Genomic DNA, 12,273 nt, shown 5'->3' on the forward strand with positions numbered 1-12,273 from the left:
TAGGTAGGGTCCCTAGCAGCTGCCAGCTGCCAGCTAGGGCCTCCCTTCTCCGGCTGCTGGCTGCTGACTGGGACCTTCCCTTTGCCTGCGCTGCCCCCTGGTGGTCATCGAATTCTCAAGTTGGTCGAACTCCCGAGGGGACACTTTGCATATTAGGCTTTTATATACAGATAGATGTTATGTTAACAAAAATAAATGCACTTCCTACCTCATCAGGCTCTTCTGAGGATAAAATACTAGAGTGCACAAATACAAGCACTGTATCTCATTAATATTTGTATATTCTGAAGCTGGCAGTGTGACAGACATATCTAGGTGTTCAAAGCATATTGAATGGCAGATGGACTGGATGAGGGTATGCATCTAGTTGTATAATCATTGGCATGAAAAAATTTGAAAATAAACCTATTTATAAAATTTCATATATACAGCTTTGGTCATTAAGAACAAAAAATATTTACACTGTATTTAAACTCATTCTCAGAGACTTATTTCTAAATTTAATCTGTTGGAGGGAAATGATTTGTAGCTCAGTATTAATTACTCTAAAAGATGTAGGGATTATACCAAATTTAGTATTTCTTTTAATTGATTTTCAGGAGAGAGAAAGAGAGGAAGGGAAGGGAGAGAGGGAGGGAGAGAGAAACATTGATGTGAGAGAATTACATCTGTCAGTTGCCTCCCACACATTCCCTGATGGAGAATGGAACTGGAAACCTGGCTATGTAACCTGACCTGGAATCGAACCCATGACCTTCAGGTGCATGGGATGACACTCCAATGGAGCCACACTGGTCAGGGCTAAACTAAATTTAGTTTTAAAGTTTTGGTCAGTATTTGTATTTATTTTAAGGTTAAAGAGATGACTACAGTTTTTTTTCACAATGAGATCATCTCTGAACATTTTCCATTTCTGAAACCTTTTTAAAAATGCCAACCTATCTCCGGGGTAAGGCATTGCTATTCCAAAGTTGCATCTCCAGACCCCTCACGATTGCAGAGTACTGAACCAAGAAGTTGTAGAAGAACGGCTGTGAGAGGAAGATAGGAGTCAACTTAGCGCATTAGTTCCTCCTGAGCTCGCTGGGCCTTCACAAGCGCCTGTTTACTCTCCATTTGCAGAGAATTCTGTCTCAGTGACCTGGTTTTCATTTACAGCAGATTATTGCTTGTAGAGTTGGCTATAGCTCACTGGAGGGGTTGTTTGTAAAGCAGCAGTGATTTCTGGCTGTTGGTTATTTAGAGAAATAACACAACATCTGTGAGAAAAAGGGAAAAGAAATTTTAAATACCATAGCAAAGGGAGGCTGTTTAACATGACAAAGTAACAAGTCACAAGTCCCTCCAAGTTTGCCTGAGTCTCCAGTGCATCTTCAAAACTCACTCTAATATTGGGTGGGAGTTGAATAAAATAAGATAGTGCACACTTACAGAGTTTTAATCTAGGCCTTGTTATTGTTTGCATAAATGTTGGCAAATGCTTCCCTTGCAATTTTAGTCTCTATAAAAGGAAGGATTGAGGCCATATGATTACTTGAGTTACATTTTGTCTTGAGTTAGTCTGTGATGCTATACTTGTGACGGTCCTGCAATTTTTGAAGAACATGTTCATTCATCATGCTTTCTTAGCATATATGCACATGTATGCATGTGTGTATATGTCACTCAGTTACTGATGTGATTCCAGGCTCCAGACAGTAGCAAAAAAACACACAAGACTCTACAGCCTCACATGTCAGGGTTCAGGTCACAGCCATAACAATTCTCACGTATGTGATTTGTGTTAACTATTGTATATTATTTAGGAAGTCATTGCTCCCTCTCTGTCAAATGGGAAGTATTACACATTTTGAACCTTTGTCATGGGTGAAAAAAGTGAAGGGATTTACAAGTACAAATTGCAAGTTATAAGAATAGTCATGGGGGTGTAATGTACAGCACAAAGAATAAAGTCAAATATTATAATTATTGTGAATGGTGTCAAATAAGTACTAGACTTATTGAGATTGTCATTTGATAAGTTGTATAACTAATCACTATGTTGTCCACCTGAAACTAATATAATATTGTGTGTCAGCTTCAATGAGGTATATTGGAGCCCAGTGTCAGACAGCATAAGATAGAGACTGGTGTAAAATACAAACTTGGGGTAGTTGGAGTTTAGGTGTAAGTAGGAGTAAAATCATACATAAGGAGTGCCTGCTGGCACACGGAGTCTTTTTATGTGCCAAAAGAAAGAGTTGATGGCCTGGCCAGCATGACTCAGTGGCTGAGTGTCAACCTATGAGCCAGGAGGTCATGGTTCCATTCCTGGGCAGGGCACATGGCCGGGTTGCGGGCTCCATCCCCAGTGAGAGGCATGCAGCAGGCAGCCAAGCAATGATTCTCTCTCCTCATGGATGTTTCTGTCTCTCTCTTCCCCTCCTTTCCTCTGTGAAATCAATAAAAATATACTAAAAAAAGAAAGAGTTGAATAATAAGAGGCTGTGGTTTGGAAGGAAATGGTCCTGTTGATCTGTTTGTTCACAGAGGCATTCAAGGGAGAGTTAGGACTTGAGCTTGGCATTGAAAGATAGTCTACCAATGGGCTTAGGCTTGGTTTCTTTAGCCAAGTATGGTAGGGAAAAGTGGGTTAACAAGAGGGGAATTTAATTCTCTCCCTCCCATAAAATCTACTAGGCACAGGCAGGCCAGGACCAGCACGGGGCTCCATTGTTTTCAGGACACTAGCTTCTTTCTACGTTGCTGCTGCACCATCCCAATGCCTGGCTTCTGGCCTCACGGTGACCTCACGGGGCATAGATGATGCTGAAAATCTACCTTTACACACAAATGCCAGGAATCAGAAGGGAAAGAAGAAAAGAAGAACAGCTCATTCCCTCCTTTGGAAAAGCCCTTGAAAGGCCCACGGAATGCTTCTCTCTACAACTCACTGGATGGAACTCAGCCATGCTCTGGCCATGCCTAGCTCCCAGTAGCACCGACAAAATCTCTCATACTCCAGCAGGCAACGTGTTTTCCCCAAATATGGGTGTTTCTAAAGAAACAAAAGGTCGAAAAATAGTTACTAGGCAACTGGCTGTTGCTGTCACAGCCCCCCTTCAGACAATCTGAAGACCTCTACCTGCCTTTTGTCTCATATACAGAGTGCCTCCTCCCTGCCTTCCTGAGAAAATACCCTGTGGTCTCATGCCATCACTTCGTCCACTCCAAGTGCACAGTCTCTGGGTGGGATCCATCCCTCTCGGTCCAGAAGTGCCATCCAGCAGTTTATAAGCTGGAAGCAATCTCTCTGCCCCTGTAATAACCACAGCACGACACAACATAATAAGAATTGCCATTCACAAAGGGAGACAATTACATCACAGTGTAAGTGATGGCTAAGTGGTGCTGCGTGCTATGGAAACATAAAATAAGAAGCAGTTATTTGGAACTGGGAAGATCCGGAAATGTTTTCCAGGGAAAAAGCTTATCTGAACCCCAATAAACAGAAATTTCTTAACAGATAAAAATTATAACTCAAATGATGATAATAATACTATTACTGAAACTATGAACTAATATTTGCTAACTGTTTACTATGCTCATCCTTGTTATTTGTGTTCATGCTAACCTATTGTAACCACCCCAAAGTACAAAATGTTTATCCCCATTTTACAGAGAGATTAAATATCACCTTCATGTTCACCAGCTAGTAAGTGGCAAGACTGTGATGAGAACTCACGTGGTTGGATGCTGTGCTCCTAACTATAATTGACTTCTTATTCTGCTGTTGACATATATAGAAGGAATTCTCAATGAAAGTTTTTTAGACATTGCAAAGAATGTCATAAAATTAGCAGGTGGCCCTGGCCAGCATTCCCAGTGGTTAGAGCCCCAATCTGAGCACCAGAGGGTCAGGGGTTTGATTGATGATTAAGGGCATGTACCTGGGTTACACTGTTGATCTCTGCTACAGGTCAGGGCAAATGTGGGAGGCAGCCAATCTATGCGTCTCTCTCACATCGATGATGTTTCGCCTTCTCTCTCTTTCCCCTTCCCCGCTCCATTCCACTTCTCTCGAATGGGAAAAAACAACAACTGGCAGGTGGTTTTCATTCATACTGTCACACAAGAGTGATGTCCACACCGCTGGTGTGGGAGCTGATTTTGTACAGTATCTAGGCTTTGCTGTTGTTGTAAACCTATCTTGCAACTCTGCGTTCTAATGCTGGTGAGATGGCTATGATATTTAGATCCATACTTAATTTTACAGACATGCAGTAGAAAGAATCCCGTCCTGCAGACAGGCATACGTGCCAGTGCTGAAAGGCAATAAGCGTAGGTGGGGATTGGCTAGACATGGGATCGGGACCATATCTGTGTGCCTTCAACAAAAGCTGGGGCAGAAAGGAAGTGAGAAATGGGATGTTAACCACACGCTCGCTCTGTGCAGCCTCGTTATATATTTACCATGTTTTGTTCAAGGTTAAATTACCAATTTGTTAAGGAGGTATATTCTAAAGTAACAATTTAGTAAGTTTATAACTGTTCATGTTTTTCATGTTAATGTAGCTTTGCTTGGAGGAATGTGTGATGCGGGCAAAAGGAAGCTTTGAGAGATGAATTCACATCTGTGGTCCCTGGCACAGCAGGCAAGGAAGGCTTTCTAGTTCGATGTAAAGCGTACATGTGTTAGGTCTAGTGGAGGGTACGCTGTCTAGAGCATCATTGTCTAGTAGAACTTCCTGTGATGCTGGAATGTCCTGTGTCATGTAGCCTGACGTGGCAGCCACTAGCCACCTGTGGGCAGAGCAACTGAGGAACTGTGTTTTAATTTATTTTTGAGTTAACTTAGATTTAAATAGATACATGTGACTAGTGGCTATGAGATTGTTCAACACAGTCCAGAAGTAAGGAATTCAGTTAAATATGGTACAAACATAAAAATGGTGCACAATGATATTATTTAAAACCATAGCCAAAGAGGACATACAGGCGGCCAATAGACATATGACAGGATGCTCACGCTCACTAATCATCAGAGAGATGCAAAGGAAAACCTCAGTGTGACATCACTCACGCCTCTCGGAGTGGCTGTCATCAATAAATCAAAAAATGGCAAGCATCGGCGAGGATGCGGAGAAGAGGGGACGCGCTTGTACTGTTGGTGGGAATGCAGAATGGACCTGCCTTATGACACAGCAATTCCACTTCTGGGAATGAACCCAAAGAAACCCAAAACACAATTCAGAAGGATATCGGCGCCCCTGTGTTTACTGCTGCGTTGTTTACAATAGCCAGGCCATAGAAGTAACCCAATATAGTTATGTTTCTTTTCCTGCACCCTTTTAGCTGCATCCCACAGATTATGTTTGTGTTGCATTATTGTTATCATTTAGTTAGACATATTTCTAGTGACTCTTGTTATTTTTATTCATAACTTATTTACAATATGTTTAATTTAAAATATTTGCAGTTGCCTTATTTCAATCAACTTATAACCCAGTACCTCTGTGGTCAGAGAGCATGTTCTCTGTATTTCAATCTTTTTAAATGCATTGGCATGTTTTACTGGCTTAGTAAGTGGCTTTTCTTGGCAAACGTATCACAAGCAATCAAAAAGAATGTGCTTGTTGCTGTTGTTGGGTGTAATCTATGTGTATCTTCTCAGTGGAGAAGAAAGCTAAGACTCAGGGAGGCTAAGATCTGGAAACAGCCCAAGTGCCTATCAGTAGATGAGTGGGTAAAGAAACTGTGGCACATTCACAACATGGAATACTATGCAGCAGTAAAGCACAGGGATCTCTTACCCTTTGAGACAGCATGGAGGGGCCTGGAGGGTATTTTGCTAAGCGAAATAAGCCAGTCAGAGAAAGACAAGTATCACATGATCTCACTCATATGTGGAATCCAATGAACAAAATAAACTGGTGAACAAAATAGACCCAGAGGCATGGAAGCCTGGAACAGATGGTTGCATATCAGAGAGAAGGTGGGGGTGGGTGAGTGGGAAGAGATCAACCAAAGAACTTGTATGCATATATGCATAAGCCATGAACACAGACAACAGGGTGGTAAAGGCTGAGGGCCTGGGGTGGAAGTGGGCTAGAAGGGGACAGTGGGGAAAAATGGGTCATATTAATACTTTCAATAATAAAGAGTTAAAAAAAGGACCCAGGGCTGAGGGCCTGGGGTGGAAGTGGGCTAGAAGGGGACAGTGGGGAAAAATGGGTCATATTAATACTTTCAATAATAAAGAGTTAAAAAAAGGACCCAGGGAGGGAAGATAGCTGGACCAAAATCATGCAACATGATGGTGGTACCAGCTTATTGATGATCAGTACAATGTTCTTTCCTCTGATAGATGAGACATATTTTGGAATCTTCTTCTATAAGGCTTACTGGTGTTAGATTTACCTTCTTATTCTTGACATTATTCTTCACATTTTCCTCCATTAGATTATGTTCCACATGTTGGATCTGTGTCTTTTAATGGGGTCACACCAGTGTATCTTCAATCTGTTTTGACTGACGGATAAAGTTGAGCTCTTCGGTCCTCTAAACATGTTCAGTTACATGTTTCATCTATGCTGGCTTTCTCTGCTGTAATGATAGATAAAGCTCACTTCAAAAAGTGTAGACACATCCCTAGGGCAGTGTGTAAACTAGAAAATAATGTCTTGATTGTCAGCCTTATAACACCTTTAAGTTCTACATTTCCATTCAGAAGACTTATAAGGGGGTTTGAATTCAGGACAATGTAAATTTTTGGGCAATTAAAATTCCACATCATTATTAATGTCAAAGGAAGACAGAATATACTTTCTAAGAATGTATTATCCACAAATCACTTGCTTTCCACTGCCCAATGTATACAAATGAGAATGGGTTTTGAAAAGATTTTGAAGGCTGTGGGTGGTGCTTTGCTTCTCCTGGGAATCTGATACCCCTGGCTGGCTGCGTTCTGTGATGTTTAAATGGATCGCAGTCTATAAAATAGCTAGTCTAGGACCAGAGGGTATTGAACTGGCAATTCTTTTCTATTTCTTCCTCACTTATATAAAAAACAAACAAACAAACAAACAAACCCAACTCCTCTATTGATTCACTGGTACCTCTAATGCTTTCCAGATTGGGAAATACCATGTATGATGTGGTTAAACGGACACATGAGCAATCATGCCCGTGGCTAGCTCTGTGTCTGTCTCTGACCTGGATTAGAGAAGGCTGGGATAGTGAGGTAGATGTGATCAGGGAACCAACATTGCTGTGACGCTTCATCACCATCCCAAGCATGTTGCTCCCCATTCAGGCCACAGTAGTAAGAGTGAGAGTTAGATCGCCTTCATCACGTGCATCACTGTTTTTCTAGAACCTTCTGGTAGAGCCGCCACCATCTTCCATATTGTTCTCTGTCCTCTGAGTTCAGCCATCAGCAACACAGCTCCCACTCTGCGTGAAGTAAAGACCTAGAGCAGTGGTTCTCAACCTGTGGGTCGCGACCCCTTTGGTGGTCGAACGACCCTTTCACAGGGGTCGCCTAAGACCATCCTGCATATCAGATATTTACGTTACGATTCATCACAGTAGCCACATTACAATCATGAAGTAGCAACGAAAATAATTTTATGGTTGGGTCACAACATGAGGAACTATTTAAAGGGCCAAAAGGTTGAGAACCACTGACTAGAGTAAAAAACGGTAACAGTAACATCGACTTAAAATGTCTGTAGTAGAAAAAAACCCTCAATTTTACATGTGTTAGGTATGCATTTTAATTTACATTTGACTTAGGGTTGGAATGATTCTGTGAGGCCATTCTTATCGTTTCCATTTTATAGATGAAGAAATGTATGCCGAGAAAGGTCGATTTTGCTGTCCAACTTAGAGTGCAAACGCATGTCTATCTTACCCCAACATTACATTTTCATTTCATTTCCTACCTCGCTCTCATCGTCAGCTCGGGTGATGCTTGCTTTTTGGAGAGAAAAAGCAATGTGCTTGCGTTTTGACTTACTTGATTAAGAAGTTTCTTCTAATAATGTCATGATCCTAAATTTGTAGATTATGGAAATGTCAAACTCAGTTAGCTAAATTAGACCACTTATTTCCAATAAAAATTGTCTTCTCTTCTAAAACGAGGCAGAAGGACAATGGCAACCAGAAGGAGAGAGAAGTAGAACAGAAGTTAAAGAAGCAAAGATGAGCTTCTCAGAATTGCCATCAGCCGGCCCTCCTCCCTCCTCTCCTTTGCACATAGAAATAAAGGCTCCTTGGACCCTTCGCTGAATGCACATGTTCATCCCTTCTTTGTGTGTGAGGCGCGCAGGCCCAGTGACCTTGAGTCCAACTCCCGCTGCGCGCACTGCACAGCCCTGGCAGGCTCCGTGTCCCTCCTGCTTCCCACCCCAGCAGCGAGGTCTGGAAGCGCAGCCCTTCCAGCCCAGCTCTCCCCATCGGTCCTCGCGTGTGCCCAGCACAGCTGGCTGCAGCATCAGGCCTGGCGCCAGTCCTCTCCACCTCGCCAAGTCTTCAGAAGGGCAGCTGCGACACCAGAACTTTCCTGGGATTTCCCGGCCGCCAGCTCAGATACTGTATCCTTGTTTGCTGAGCTAAAGCTATTGAAGGCTGGCAAAGATAAATTAGCAGCCAATCCGGAAGGATTACACGTCTCGTCCAAACATTTGCCCAACACTGATTCCAAGTAGCATGCGCCTTTGTTTCTAACTAGCTGACAGATGTGGGCATTGCGGAGGGAGTTAATATGGCATCAGCCACCCAACCGGGCTGGATGAGTTTTCTCGCTAAAAGATGTTTTGGAACAAAGGCGTAGAATGTGTCATTCTACTTTGCCAATCCACGTGAGAGAGTCACACACACACACACACACTCACACACACGTTTCCTTTTTTTCCATCTCCCAAGGCTAGATAATTCTCTGGCTTGTGGTTACCGACAAATAGCAAGGGAGGCACCGTGTTCTGCCATTGCTAACATATGGCTGGGGGAAAGGCATCTATTCCTGGTCTGAGGTTCATTTCCACGGGCTGACCAGCCACAGCTACAAAGTCTGGCTCTGCGGGGAGAGCTGAGCAGCAACATCTCTCTGTATCAGCATTTCCTTTCATTCCTCAGAGTCAAAAACCTTCATCTGAGGATTCTTTTTCTCAGTGTATATTTGTGATTTTGCTTATGTATATTATGGATCTCCTTTTGTCTTACGTTCATTTTTGTCTAATGACTAACAGTTTTGCAAGGCTCCTGCTGCCCATCAGGGCATGGTGTTAAATTCTATATATTCACAATCTCCTAGGCCCGTGGTCAGCAAATTGCAGCTCGCGAGCCACATGCGGCTCTTTGGCCCCTTGAATGTGGCTCTTCCTAAGCCTTAGGAGTACCCTAATTAAGTTAATAACAATGTACCTACCTATATAGTTTAAGTTTAAAAAATTTGGCTCTCAAAAGAAATTTCAATCGTTGTACTGTTGATATTTGGCTCTGTTGACTAATGAGTTTGCCGACTACTGTCCTAGGCTGTGTGCGGAATCAACCCAAGAGGTAGATTTATCCCGAGTCCCACGTTAGAGATGAAGATCTTAGACTCCAGAGGGTAAAGGGACTTGTTCAAGGACTCTTGGCTGCTACGTAGCAGATATGTGGTTTGATCCCAGACAGTCTGACTCGCATCCATGCAGCACGTACACCACCTGCCTCTTGTTATCTTTACTGTTTCTGTACTGTTTTCTTCCACCTGTACCCTCTCTTCTTGATTGATGTGAGTTGCCTTTATTTTTAATGTATTGTCATAATGTGGCTTTCATCTCTCTCTCTATTTTTTAATTTTTCTGTTCAGTTTCCTGAACTCTGCCACCAAAAAATTGCCTATCTTTCTCTTACTTTATTCTTTGTTTTTTTTACTAAGTTAAATGATCTCCCTTTTAATACCTGTGAGCCCCTATAAAACACTTTGCACGCACTCTACTTCTTGTTTCATTCCATTCTGTTATACAGTGGCTGTCTTGTATTCATGTCCTATGCTTGTCCATTTCCTGCACTCTTTACATGCACAAGTCTTAGGCTGTCGCTGGTCAGGCCCTTATTTTAAGTGGCATTCCCATTGGGGTCAACTCTTTTTTTTTTTTTGATGAATGCTGTGGTGAGTAAAATGGAGACAGTCCATAGTTTTGACTGGAGCTTATAACTTTAATATATTTCATGAAATATGAACTTTGTGTGCCTTGAGCATTTTGCATGCCTTGGGAAGACACCTGGAATCCAGTAATTTTTTTGCTGTTTACAACAAAGATCTTTAGGTTTCATGATCTCTATATAAACCTGAACCAATTGTCTGTAGATGACACAGTCTTTTCACCGGGCAAAACAGCCGTGTGCATCTGTCCCATCGTGTCTGCGTATTCTAGAATAAGAGGCCTGCCTGCCCTTTGTACAGATGGCAAAGCTGATTAGGGCATGTTTGGGATCTGAAGGAAGAAGTTTCAGGAACATACCAAAGTCAGCCAGCACGCCTGTGATGCCAATGAAAATTGTCATCCTCAATGCATGACAAGGCACTTGTTGGAAGGGGAGATTCGTGGAGGGGTTTCCAGGAATAGGGATTAATACCAGTGTCATACAGCTTTCTGAATCCCGTAGCTAGAAATTAGTTAGCTGTGAGAAATTTGGCTGGGCTAAGAGGAGCATGAAAGTATTTGCAGGTTCTTGATTTACCATAGTTTTTGTAAATCCATAATTCTCCTATGGGGCAGCATATGGCCATGTTGGGAATAAAGGGTGTAACAAGGTCTCCCCCAGAGGGTGACATACGGAGGGTTTTTTGTTTTGTTTTGGTTTCACTTTCTTACCGAGGTCAAGTCCAAAAGGCTCTGCAGCCCTCGCGTGTAGCAAGTGGCTCTGTTGTTTCATTTGAAGGTTCGCATTGCCAACAACAGAGGATTCATTCACAATAATGAGATCTCATATGAAAAGGGGACAGCTGGTGTCTAGGGCTCTGAGGAGAATAAAAGGCAGAGGGCTCCCCGTAATCGTGGGTTATTGCTTCTTCACATTGTAAGAGTCCTGCCGTCACTGCACATTTAGCAACGATTCAGATAAAAAGATTGTCACCTTGGAGTCCTAGTGGCCTGTCCCTGGAGCTGGCTGCAGTGCCATCACATGTGGCCCCTACCGGTTGCTTCTCAGGAACCATAAATGGAAAGAGGCTCACAGTAGATGCTCTTTATGACTTTTCAACGACAATTCAGGGTTTTGTACTTAACTGGGTAACATTTTTCAATCAAACATGCAAATATTTGCAAATAACACCCTCTGAGTCTATCTCACTTTTACTATAAATTCATAATCTGGCTGTTAGATCAGTTCATTAGAGTGTCATCCCTATACACCAAGGTAGTGAGCTCCATCCTCAGGGCACATACACGTCAACCAATGAGAGCTTCACTAAGTGGAACAACAAATCTCTCCTCTCTCCCTCTCCCTTCTTCTGTCTCTCTAAAATCATTAAATAAAAATTTAAAGAATTCATTTTAAAAATAATTTTTCATAGAGTATCCTATGAAAAGTACTCCAGGGTAAAAGGCAATAAATTCCTTTGTTCCTTGATTTTTGTTTTCTTGCTGCTGTCAGTTCTCAGTTTTTATTGAGAGCCTGTTTTATAGCACATAGTTAGCGTATTTAAAACACTTTGCACCTTTTAAGTAGCATCAGATTAAAGCACATCAATAAATGTAGGTTCAAGATACAGGTGCTTTTCTGATTCAATGAGAGCTTCTTTATTCTAAACTCTTCCTGGATGTGCAGTCTCTTAATTCAAAAGATGAAAATAAACAGTCGTGCGGCTATTAGGGGAGCCCATGGAGGTCTCATTAGTGGGGTTCTAATTGGGCTCTTTCACAGAGCTGTCACTCAGATGGAAGGCAAATCCGATGCCAGCAGCAAATGCATGCACAGAGGCCTGGAGTGGGGCGCTTGAACGCACTTCAGAGAAATGCCGGCGATGAAATGATTCCAGGACGAATGAAATGCACTTTTAATACGGGCACAAGGCAGGAGGTAAAAGAGAGGAGTCCTTGAGAAGTTAGTCTGGAAAGACTGATTTCATTAGACTCTTGTGTGCTTTTCCTTTATTTCCGTTATTGGGAGAAGCGATTATTTAGCTAGTGATGCTCTAGGAAGGCCTTCTCATCACAGACCCCGGTCCACGCAGCTGGCCGCACCTGGGTGGTTTTCTGCCCCCTCCCCACGTCATGGGCATCCCTGGCAGCAGGGCTTGTC

Source organism: Myotis davidii, unplaced genomic scaffold (assembly GCF_000327345.1).
Source record: "Myotis davidii unplaced genomic scaffold, ASM32734v1 scaffold238, whole genome shotgun sequence".
Lineage (NCBI taxonomy): Eukaryota > Metazoa > Chordata > Mammalia > Chiroptera > Vespertilionidae > Myotis > Myotis davidii.